The sequence below is a fragment of the Phoenix dactylifera genome, unplaced genomic scaffold (assembly GCF_009389715.1).
Source record: "Phoenix dactylifera cultivar Barhee BC4 unplaced genomic scaffold, palm_55x_up_171113_PBpolish2nd_filt_p 000064F, whole genome shotgun sequence".
Lineage (NCBI taxonomy): Eukaryota > Viridiplantae > Streptophyta > Magnoliopsida > Arecales > Arecaceae > Phoenix > Phoenix dactylifera.
The window spans coordinates 1,931,171-1,944,708 of record NW_024067673.1 but is presented as its reverse complement, the minus strand read 5'-3'; positions in this window follow the sequence as shown (position 1 = coordinate 1,944,708).

The window sequence follows — 13,538 nt, the reverse complement described above, 5'->3', positions numbered from 1 at the left end:
TTTTCTTATCTGCACTGTTAGATGCAGTAGACTGTGTATCATTTTTTGGTGGCTCTTTTCTTTTAGATTTTCCTTTTCCATGTCATTTACCTTTATGACCTTGTGACATGATGTGGACAGATTGCAGTCTTTCTCTTTGTAATCTCTCTTCCCCTTGCACACACATCACAGTTTAAGTTCATTCATGGTCCACTTACCCTTTGTCTACTATAATTGAACTTAAATGGACCAAACTGCAGAGGAAGAGAGTTGAGAACGAATTGCACCAAAAAGGGCTCTGAAATAGTACATATTCATTAAATTAAGGCCATGTTTGGGAGAGCTGTTAGTAGTAGAGATTTTGAACGTAGAGCTGTTGGAAGTAGAGCTGTCTGAAGCAGAGCGTTTATAAAAAGCTGTTTGCTGTTTGGTAACTACATTTCTAAAGTGCTGTGGTACTTTAACATGTGTTTGGTAAACAAACTGAGAAAGTACTTTTGTGTGACAAAATGACCATAAAGGACATTACCAGTATTATACAACAGAGCATAATAAAATATAATATATATTAATACATAAATATATGATATAGTATAATATTAATGTAATGTAATATAATATTATTATAATATAGTACTATAACATTATGTATTATAGAATAATAATTTAATATAATATTAAATTATTTAACATAACATATCAATATAAATATATTATGATGTAATGTAATATAATATTATATTTATAGTATAATACAATAATAAATATATAAAATATTATAATTATTAGTGTAAATTAATTTTTCATCCTTCTAATAACCATTTATCTCTCTAATAAATTTTCTAGCTAGGTGACAAAATTGGTTAAATAATTACTAATATTATTTATTATTTATTTAGATCAGATTATTTTCCACTCACTCATTAGTTTTTTAATTTATTTTATTTAGTTATATTTATTTATTATTTTATTTCATTGAAATATATAGGGGTCGCCGGCCATGGGTGGTAGCCGGCATGGTGGCTACCACCATGGGTAACCACGAGCTCCCAAAACAAACAAAAAAAAAAAAACAAAAAAAGAGAGGAAGAAGGAACAGTGACGGCGGCGTTGAGAGGAAGAAGAAGATAGAGAGAGAGGGGAAGGGGATGGGTGAGAGAGGAAGAGGCGGGATGAGAGTTTTAGGGGAAAAAAGTAAGATTTAAATGGGATATTTTGGTCCAAAAAATAGCTTCCCAACAAAGCTGAAAACAGCATTTTTGAAAAGCTCCAAATTGGAGCTTCTCCCCAAAAGCTGTTTTCAGCTTCCCGCAAAAGCTGAAACAGCTTTTCGAAAATTTTACCAAATACCATTTTTTATCTGAAAGTACTTTTGGAAGGCCAGAAAGTGCTTTTTGGCCCTCCAAAAACTCCCCTAAACAGGGCCTAAGTTGTTCAGCCAAGTCATGCATTTTCATAATGTGTGCACGCACACCACTTAACCCATCATACCTTTTAGTTGTTAAGGTGGCCATAAGAGTCCCTACAACCGCTTTGTTAGAAGCTTTAAATTGTTGCTCAATAAATGTCAAGAATTTACGAGCCTTGGTGTTAGTAGAAACTGATTTGTGAATATTCTTCGTAATTTTGCTCTTCATGATCATAAGGCTTGGGCGCTTGGAACGCTCCTAATTTCATAAAGAGTTTTCTCTTTAGGAGAACTTTCTGTAGTGGGTTTGGTAGGCTCAACAATTCGTAGGCACATGTCCAAATCTAAACTTCCCAATGTAATTAGTATTTGCTCATGCCATTCAGAAAAATTGGAACCATTCAATTCTGGAATGTCGGACATGTTTCTTGGAAGTGCTTGAGCCACAATGAAATCACACAAATCCATGCTATAAGTTATCCTTAATTCAGACTTATTACATATAAAACACTATTGAGCAATCTAGTGCATCATCACATCCCACCTTTGGGTCAAAAAAATGACATTCGATCGATTCACTCTATAAGCAATCGTATAAGCAATCTATTGCATCGCCACATCCCACCTTTGGGTAAGAGATTATAACATGCTAGTGATTCACTTAATAAGTTTGATGAATGATCTAGTGCATCATCATATCCTACCTTTGGGTTAGGATAATGACATGCTAGTGATTCACTCAATAAGTGATGTTCCTTTATTCACTTAAATTGCCTTCATATTACTAATATTGAATTGACATCTACCTTTAGGTATAATGAACAATACGATATAGTAACCTTCCATCTTTAATAAATTGCCTTTGGGCTAATTTATCATCTTATGATGGCAAACCGTAATGCTTAATCAACTCCACCATAATATCAAGGTAATTGGGCCACTTTGGTGACTACCAAATCAATTTGATATATATCCTTTATAATTGATAAGCAATAAGAATATTTCAATATCCAGCATTTCAAACAACATTAAATAATAGATATAATAGTCTCAAAATAATTTTAATCAATTATTTAAATAAACTAATATAAAATACTCAATAATTGAAAGGATTTTTTGCATGGATACCCTTCTAATATCGGACGTGAATACCTTTCCAAAATTGATATTTGCATGTATACCCTCGTAAAACTCTATTATTGTACAAATACCCATAATACAATGGTTGTTCTAACGGTGTTAAAAAAATTATACTTAAATTATGAGGGTATTTACGAATTTTACGACCGTCGTAAAATTACGAGGGGCATGTATACCCCCCCCCCCCCCCCCCCCCCAAACCGTCGTATGATGCCGTCCCGGTTGCACACCCTCGCGTGACAAAAGGGAACGATGGCCCCACGTCCTACCAAACCTGTCCCGTCCTCTCTCATGGTTGGCTCTTGGTCCATGGTTGGTTGTCCTGAAATGGCTAAAGCTTTGTGGACCTAGGCCCGACGTGTGGTCTCTGCATGAGAAGTTTTGCGGACGAAGGGAAAGAACAAAACAACAGCCTGCCACTATAGGAAAACCAACTTATCCCGACGCTTCTTGGGACCTTTAGCGACGTTATAAGCATAGGCTAAAGTACCGCCGATGCAACGCGAAACGTCGCCAAAGCGTCGGCGATACCAGAATGGCAAAACTTTTTGCCGATTCAGGACAAAAGCGTTGGCAAAAATCGGAATTTGCCAACGCTTAAAAAGCGTCGGCGATAACCCGACGGACAAATTCCTCACGGTTTTCTTCCGATTTTTCCTGACACTTTAAAGCGTCGAAAATTGCCGACGCTTTGAAGCATCAGGAGATCCGCATTTTCTGTCGCAAACGTAAGCGTTTGAAGCATCGGTATAAGCGTGCCGGGGCTGTGCCACGACGTCTTTTACTGACGCTTAAAAGCATCAGAAATTGTATTTTTTTAAAAAATAAAAGTACCAATTCATATTATAAAACACACATTATAAAACATGCATTATAACAATATAAACCTGTATTACATTGATACATTGACACAAACATTCAGATCATTCGAAATATGAATATTGTCATATTTGATTAAAAATTTGCTTAATAAGTTTAGAATTACAATGTACTATGAAAAATAAGAAACATATACATATCAAACTCATAAAAAATAGTCTAGAAGGCATCAAGGACGGGATTCAGCTCCATCATCATCATCTCTACGAGCGTTTGAAGTATCAGAAATCTGCAAAAAAAAAAAGAAGAAATCTTAGAAGTTAGGAATAATGTGATACATGAACTCATATATTATAATTGATAATATGTAAAGTATTCAAATATATATAGTTATTTACTTGAGAAGGAAGAAATCGTTGTAACATAGATGAAATATTCGCAAGTTGAGACTGCAAATTTGCTTGGTTCTGCTTTAGCTCTTTAATAGTTGCTTGAAGATGACAAACTTCTGCAGTGTTACTACCTTCTCTGGTATTTCTTGTATACGTGCCCACTGAAGAAAACTAAGTGAGGATAACTCCAACGCCGTAACCCCTCACTCGACTATAACGCTTTGGGCCCATCAATTTAGCGAGCACTTGAGCTTCAATATGACTGGTCGCGTCGGATGATGATGACTCCCAATGCGCTCTGAAATAAGATTTGTTGTTGTTGCCCAGTAGATACAACCCAAGAGGGGGGGTGAATTGGGTCTTTTAAAACTTTTATGCTACTTCTAAAATTTTTTGATTAACTATGCTAAGTTGTATAGATGCACAGTGAAAGTTAAACTTAGCAAGGGTTTGATGTATAGACTTCGACTTGATTAAATATGCTTGCAACTAAAGGATGTGCGGATAAGAATTAAGCAAGCAATTTATCTAAGTAAGTGTGTTAGTTAGACAATAACTAGAGGCATTACAAACACAAAGGACATATAGTGGTTCGGTGCACCCCAGCACCTACATCCACTCCCCAAGACCTCTTGGGAATTTCACTATAATCCTACCGATTACAGCCGGTTGTTTTACAAGCTCACAACCCAACTTGTTGTTTTACGAGCGCACAACGAACTCGGTCGGTTTTCCCAGGCTCACCGACTAGAACCAACCCGATTGTTTTCTCGGGCTCACAATCAAACCCTTACACGTTGGTTTTACCCTCGGCTCACCAACAAACCTATCACCGTTGGTTTTTCCTTTGGCTCACCAACAAACCTTAACCCCTTGATTCAATCCCTTGATTGAATCAAGTTACAAGATATTAAAACAAAGTATAAAACAAAACAAAGCTTCTTAAACAAGCAAATATGACAATATAAACAAATAGAGTAAAGAGAAGCCCTCAAACGAGTTTTGAAGATGGAGGAGCTCGGCTTCTTCTTTACTTGATCCTCCTCTGATTTGGCATGAAGTAGAGGATCCCCGAGGCAGCACACGGATGGAGAGGAAGCTTTCGGATTCACTTGGATGCTCTTCTTCTCTCTATTTCGTTTTGGATGGCCCTTTTGTGCTTATGGGAGATTTCCTTTGTAATCTCTTTGAGATCTCTTTCCTAGATGATCTCTCCCACTTCCATGAGTTCTCCCCTAGCTCTCTTCTTGTTTTTATAGCTTTAGATGGCGTGGAAACAAGAATATAGCCGTTAGAGACAAGAAAAAGAGCCGTTGGACACAGTCTGCATTTCCTGACAATGTTACCGTTGGGATCGGAGTCGACTCGCGCGATCAGGAGTCGGCTCGTGTTTTACCGGAGACGACTCGGCCACTGTTCCAAATTTGAATTAATGTGCTTGCCTCGACTGGGAGTCGACTCGTCTTAACCTGGAGTCGACTCGCCAACTTCTGGAGCTGACTTGGCAATTTCGGAGTCGGCTCATCCACTGAAGTCCGTGGATCCAATTTTGAATTTGATCCTCTCGAGTCGACTCGACTGTCCTGGGAGTCGACTCGAATCTCAGAGCCCGAACTCCCGATCCTCTGTCTTTTGGCTCGTCCAGTCTTGGAGTCGACTCGAACTTCCTTGGAGTCGACTCGGCTCTCAGTTTCTGAAAATTAGTCTTCTGTGTCTTTGGTGAAGTGCTGCCTTGGAGTCGACTCGAGCTGTCTGGGAGTCGACTCGAATCTCAGAGTCAGCAAATTAGTCTTCTGTCTTCTTTGGGTCGCGGTGTCTCGGAGTCGACTCGTGCAATGCGGGAGTCGACTCGAATCTCAGAGTCCAGAAACTGCCCTCTGATTTTTCTTTATGTACCGCTGAGAGTCGACTCTTGCTTTCTTTGGAGTCGACCTGCCAACCATCGGAGTCGACTCGCGTTCCACTGGAGTCGACTCGAATTTCAGACCCGAAAACTGCTCTCTGACTTTTCTGCTGTGACTCCTAGGAGTCGACTCATACTTCTCCGGAGTCGACTCGGTAAACATTGGAGTCGACTCGAATTCCTCAGGAGTCGACTCGAAGACTATTCTTTTGAATTTTTCCTTTGATTTTACTCCTCCAATTTGAATCCTTTGAACTTTAAGCTTGGGCCAATAAATTGTAGCTTTCTTCCAACTTGAGAGCTTTGGAGGCCTTCTTGTGTTCTCCCCAACTTGCTATGTTCCTTGCAAAATAAATATCTTTCTCCTTGCAACATAAACATTAGTATCTATACTTCAAGGTTTTGTGATCATCAAAATCAATCTATGAATCAATCTTTGGGTCATCAATCTCCCCCTTTTTGATGATGACAAAACTTGGAGTATATGCAATATAAAAGATATTGTTTTCTAGAAGTAATACATAGCTAAGTTGCATGAAGTAGAAAACATATATATTTAAAAAACATACTTCATGATAATGCTTTAGATTTAATCAGCTTAACACAATCAACATATTTCAATTTAAGCTGATTTGTATTCAATTCAAAGCATAAAGGCATTATGAGCATATACTTAGATATTTCTCCCCCTTTTTGACAACATCAAAAAGATAGTGAAACATTAAGCACAAAGATCAGAATGCTCATATATTTCTTTTCCTTATTGTACTCTGATTTGCAAGTCAAATTATTGCAAGGATATGAATCATATAACTCAAGGCAATAATATTAGAATCAGATTAATGAGCATAGATCAGAGCCAATTAAGATAATTTCAGAGCAGAACACATCGAATGTGATACCACAGATAGTTTTCTAAGCAAGTGTAGGTGGAATCTTTCTTAAGTTAATTCAAGAAGTACCACACGAATGGAAATCTAACCTCTCTTCAATAATAAGTATGAAAGCTTGTTCATTTAGGACCTTTTGCCCAATCTATTAAGTATTTTATCAACCATGAGAGCAAATTAATTAATTTCTTAATGACTTCAAAGTTCTTTTATGATAATAGGAGCATTGGGGCACAAATATCAAAATATACATTCATGCAATTTTTGATACATCTTAGAGCTCTTTTAAAGACTTTCTTTTATTTCTTTAGAAAATAAGCACAATTTGATACATAAAATAATGAATTTGCACAAAATTGAAGTTCCAAAAAGCAAGCCAATTAGAGCTCATTAGTGAAGTTTAAAAAAATAGATTTTCTAAGAGATACTCAAGAAAATTTAACACATTATTCTCCTCCTTTTTCATTAAATTAGAGGCTCTTAAGATTTGCAATTTGGTTCAAGAGTGATGCATGAGATATACTAACCAAATAACACGCCTCAAGGTGTATCATAAAGATTTTCAGATTTAAATTTCAGATGATACATATTGGAGAGTATTAGAATCACTTTTTATTTAGTATTCTTTCTCTCTCCTTTAGTTATAGATTTATGCGATTAAGTTCCATAAGACCTCTCCTTCTGAAATTTTCTTTCTCCCCCTCAATTGATCATTCCATTTAAGAGTTTAGAATCCTAAGATAATGTTCAATAAAATTGTCAATCTCAAAAATATATTTTCTATAAGTTTCAGCTTATTTTCATAAGACTCAAGGTTTGAGATAAGACAACCTTTATAGAACTCATCTCAAGGTAATTTAAAGCATGTCTTGCAATATAAGGAAGTTCATAAAATCAATCCATAAGATTTAAGGTATACATCAAATTGAAGTAACTTTAGGATAAGATACTGAATATCTAAAGCTCCCCCTCAAAAGATGCATACTTCTTTAATCATTCTTTTCTTTTGTTGAATTTCAGATTTTAATGACAAACGTGAATAGAACTGAAATTCTATGATATCGAGAATGGAGAGTGATCAAGAATTATTCAAAATTTTAGCAATCACCTTTTTAATCTATCAAGAACAAGTTATGCTTCCTCTTAATCTTTGAGAAAATGTACTGAAATATTAATCAGAAAATGATTCATTTGACGCTCATTTCTTTCAACAGCATTACATTTTCTTTCTTTAGAGTCATTTGGAGTGAGGTGAAATATTTCTAGCTTTTAGATCATTCACTCTATATATATTCTGATGGAAATCTTTAAGAATGTAGGCGAGAAAAAAACATATAGATGATCATGAGGTATATATATTTTTAGAACTCAATTCTTAATCATATTTTTCAGCGATGTATACATGAGCTCAATAAATTTTAAATATTAAAATAAAGTCATATATTTTAAAAATATTTACTTGCAATCAGATCATCATAAGACACTCATTTGAATCAAAATTAGTATACTTTGAAGATAAAAATGATATGGTTCGGATGCGTATCGGAGCAATCAAAATAAATTCTGTTTTCTTACATTAACATTTATTTAGTAATCATATGGATTTAAACTTTTATACAAAATCGGATTCTGAATTAACATAGATTTTCAATAGAAGCTTTCTAATCATAATATGAGATATGTATCTTTCACAAGTAGCTCATCTTAATTGTTACGATTGAAAAATACATATTTCAATAACATTAAAGCACTTCAGAATCTTTGTGTTTAATTTGAGTTTCGATACAAAATAAAGATATTTTAACAAGTATTAGACATTATGTATCAAAGTTAGGCAAGTAGAAAGATAGATCAATATCAATTTATTTTCCCTAAATAGAGATCTTCTCTTCTCCTTCTACCAATTTATTAGCTTTCAGATTTAACAATATTGTGAATGACAAATCTGAAATTTCTTTTCAATAAAACTAAACAAAAGATGTTATGTAGCAATTCAAACATTCAATCAAATTGTCCAAGTATGAAACATTACAAAATATTGAGAACCCATAAATCAAGACATCATACCATATGCAAAATATACCATGTGTTAAGTCATGCATTAAAATACTAAGAACAAGAATGTCAAGGATCAAAATCAATTCTTTTCAAATAAACCCCCCTATTTAAATATAATCTTGCAATGATTTCATCCTTAAAGTGTGTTTTCAAGTGATTAAAAATTTGACTTAATTCTACTTTCATTTACTTTGTTTTTCATTTATAACTTTCTTATGCTCTATACTCTATTTGCTCCCTATCCGGTGGAGTTGGGAAGGGGCACGAGGTACTACCACTAGCCTCCCTCTTGTGCCGTCCCTAATATGCCCTACACCGAATAGTTGGGTCAAATAGTGCCGGGTACTACCACTAGCCTCCCCATTGGCACCATCCCTATGATGAGCAATATAGAAAGGTTAAAATGTTTACTTCAAAACCTCCCTGTTTAAGTGTAATTAATTATGGATTTTATCCCTTCCAAAAGAATGCTCACACAAGTCTCACAAATGTGTCGAATATATTAAGTTTGTTTTGCTTTTCCTTAAGGTTGAAGTGTTTGCCTCTACTTGGATTTTACTTCTCTTGAATAATATCCATTTTCTTTTCTTTATCTCTCTCTCTTTTTGTTATTCTCAAGTAATTTTCATGAGAAGCAGAATAGAGAATTAATCTTACGTATCATATATATGTATATCATGCAAACAACATTTTCATTATGCTCAAGGATTCATAACTTCTCACAAGTTATTTTACATCAAATTTTAAGCATAACTTGTGTATTTCATGGTTATGACATAGGCAAAGATATATTTTAGTTTGGGCAAACCATGAAATAATTTCTAAAAGTATAAGTCAGTCAATATATAGACATGATATCAAAAATTAATAATTAAAGAATTAATCATGCCATAATAAGATTTAAGTTATGACTTTGCTCAAGAAGTATCTAGAATTACAATTCATTCTATTCTTCAAGCAAACTAGATTTCTTATGTGTGAACTTTTGGCTGAAGAAATCCTTCTCTTGTTTGCATGTGAAGTTTAGTGTATCTTACATGAAGATATCCTTCAAGTTGAAATTCTCATTTTTCTTTCTTGAAGGAAGGTCATTAGTTTCTTTAAGATACAAAGCATTCATCCAACATATATATTTTTTTAATAGATGACTCAATATGATATGACAATAGTTGCATGTTGAGTCACTTTACTCAAGAGATTGCCTAAATATAAGCAAGCACATATCATTTGAACTAAAGATAGATTCATTAACCAAGATAGTTCAATGACAAGCATGTGAGGCAATAGAAGATTATCAAGGTCAAATGAATTTAGTTTAGATTCTATTTGCTTAAGATAATTATCAATAAGATATGTTAACTAAGTTTTAATCAATTTATCTTAAACAGTTTGTTTCTATCAAAATTCAGATTATGATTTATTTGTTATCAATAAAATATGATTAATTAAAGTTAGATTGAAGTCTTGCACAAGGTCACATAATGAGCATACAACTGGTCTACTAGCTGTATGATAAAATAATTATTCTATCATGCTTCAATACAGCTTTAAACAATAGATCTACTTTGCTCATCCTTTTCAAATTCTACAAGATGGGGTCATAGATATACCTTCTTCATGCCAATCTTCTATAAGAGTTTTCTTGTGGACTAACTTGGTCAATGAAGATCCCCTTTCCTGTTTGTCTTAATTTGGAGTTTGAGAGAAGATGTTAATTCATTCATCATACATATTTCAAACTCACCTTTGCAGTAAATATATAACTCTTCATTAGTAGAACCAAAAATGATGTCATCAATGCATGCTTGAGCAAATAAGATATCACAAATTCTTCTTTTTGATGCATAGATTTATCACTATTACTTTCTATCAAAAAGGTTACTTAAGCTTTATATATCATGCTTTTGATGCTTGTTTTAAATCATATATTGCTTTATCATATTTGTAATGAGTGTTTTCAAATATGGTGGTTATTTAACATATATCTTCTTTAATAAAGTAAGCACATAGGAGTCCATTCTACACACTCATTTGATGGACTATAAAGCTCATAAAGCAAGCAAATGATGATGGTGATCTTTACTTCTAATTATGCAAAAATTTCATCAAGATCTATTTCATCTTTTTATTAGTCATTTTTTTTTTTTTTTTTTTTTTTTTTTTTTTTTTTTTTTTTTTTTTTTTTTTAGTAGTCATCAATTTTTCTTCATTAAGTGCATTTCTGAAAAACTCAATTTGGTTCTAATTATTAACATATTTTTAGATTGTTATATGTAAAGATTAACCATATACATATATAATTTGATCTTAGTATCTTGATAATAAATCATTAGTCTCATAAAGAATAAAATGACTTGATATTTCTGCAACTAAAATCTTTTCATTGAATATTCTATATGCATTGCTTGATGAATGATATCCAAGGATAGACATATCTCTATCAGATTTGGCATTATTTTCATAATAACATGTACGACTGAAAAATATGAAAGATATGCAATGGTTCATTTTCCATTTTTCAGAAGATCAAAATTTTCATCAAAAATAGAAATCATATGTATGACAAGCAGTGATGATAGTCTTTTAAAAATTATTTAAGTAGATGACTATCATACATAATTGTCTTTTTCATTTCTTCAAGAATTCTATTAATCCTATTTTGCTTATGGTGTCCTTGGTGCTGAAATCATTGGATTTAATATTATTTTCTGTATAACCTTTATCAGGATTTTGGTTTTCAACACTGTGCCATGATACTCTTTATCTTCACAGTTTGGAAACCTTTATCATTTGAACCACTTTTACAAGATTTAGTAAATACAGAAAAATACTTCAGTTTTATTTTTCAAGAATAAATCCAATGTAAGCTTTTGAAAAACTTGGAGATGGAAACAACATCTTTAGATTTAGAAATGATTTTTGTTTGTTTCCTTAGTTAGCATGCATAGCAAAACTTTGACCTTTAAGTAGATAATCTAAGTAAGCCTATGGCAAGGTCTTTTGAGATTAAGTACATACTAGCATGAGTTGATTTTATATGCCAAAGATGGTTTCTTTAATCTTGGTATTCATAGTGCATATATTCTAAAGCATACCAAGTACACATTATCATATTTATGATTAATAAACAATAATGCCATGGATACAAATTCTTAATCAAGCATATAGAGAATTCATAGAGTTATTCTTAATAAATTAATTAATCATTTAGCAACTTATCCAATAGTGAGTGGAGCATACTATAAAAATGAAGTGATTTGAATATATTTTCTTTTCATACCCAAGAAAAAAAATCACTTATATCACAAAAATGATTAATACTTTCAAGTTATGTTTTAATCAACTAATAAAGTAATTTCAATACGAGAAGATGTAAGAATTACTTATTTCATTTCTTTCTTTCATTTTAAATCATTCTTTTAAATTACATTTTTAAATTCAATCCTTAACACTGTCTAGAGCACCCTTGTTTAGATAACATCTTTCTTAGAACCTTGGATGCTAGACATGCATGCTGAAAGAATAATCATATTTTCATTTAGAACCCAAGCTCTTTGGGTCCTTGTAGGTTAGCTATAATTGTTTCTTTTGGAACCCATATTCTCTTAATAGTATTTTGTCCATGATTTGATTTTAGGATTACAAGGGATGTATTTTCTGTATCCTCTTGTTGATGTTAACAAACTTAGATCGAACATGAGTAGTAGGAAAACTTTAATTTTCTGTTTCTCCCTTTTTGGTTCATCAAATTTGTAATGTATAGATTTAGGACAACAGAAAGATTTTACTTAGCTTTTGTTTATAAAGAATCTTTTTTAGAGTATTAAAAACGTTTTAACAAACATATTCTTAAAAGGTTTTTGGTGTACCAAGGTTGATATCCTAATGTAACTTTATCATTCAGCTCTTTGATTATTTATCATTAGGTTCAATTTTTCAGAGCTGAGGGTAAATCTTTCAACAGGTTTTAATCTGTCAACTTCTTTAGTTAATCTTCTGTTATCTTCTGAAAGTAACTCATTGTTTTCTTAAATTTATCATGACTTTCAGTGAGAAGTTGATCTCTTTGATTTAGTTCTTGATTTTTTTTAATTAGATTTCTTTTACTGGTTAGTTTCAGTTTTTCATCTATTAGAATTTGATTTTCAATCTTCAAGTTTTTGTTCTTACAAATAAGTTTCTTATATTCTAAATACAAATCAGAAAAGGCATCATGGAGTTCATCAAATGTAAAATTGCTTTCAGTTTCAGCATGTACCTCTTGTGCCACCAAGCATGGATTTTCAATGTGATACTGCTCTCCTTCTACACATGATGTTTCAGATTGTTAGTGCATTCATATTTGTCTTCAAGCATATTCCATATTTCTTTAGCAGTCATGCAAGAAGATATGCAATTAAACTCATTCCTTCTAGTGCACAATATAGTAGGTTCATGGCTTTTGAATTTTGTTGAGCCATTTTCTTTATGACTAGTGTTTGTGTGTGTTCCATTGACTATAATGCTCCATAAATTATAATCAACTGATTGTTAAAAATGCGCATGCGTATTTTCCAATGTGTATAGTTTATGCCATTAAATAGTGGAGGTGTATCAATTGATTGTCCTTCTCCTAGAAAACTATCTATTTGAGTTGTCATGATCTTTGGCTCTAGTCGGTTAAGACTACAAATAATATTTGAGCACCTGCTCTGATACCACTTGTTGCCCAGTAGATACAACCCAAGAGGGGGTGAATTGGGTCTTTTAAAACTTTTATGCTACTTCTAAAACTTTTTGATTAACTATGCTAAGTTGTATAGCATGCCACAGTGAAAAGTTAAACTTAGCAAGGGTTTTGATGTATAGGACTTCGACTTGATTAAATAATGCTTGCCAACTAAAGGATGTGCGGATAAAGAATTAAGCAAGCAATTTATCTAAGTAAGTAAGTGTGTTAGTTAGACAAT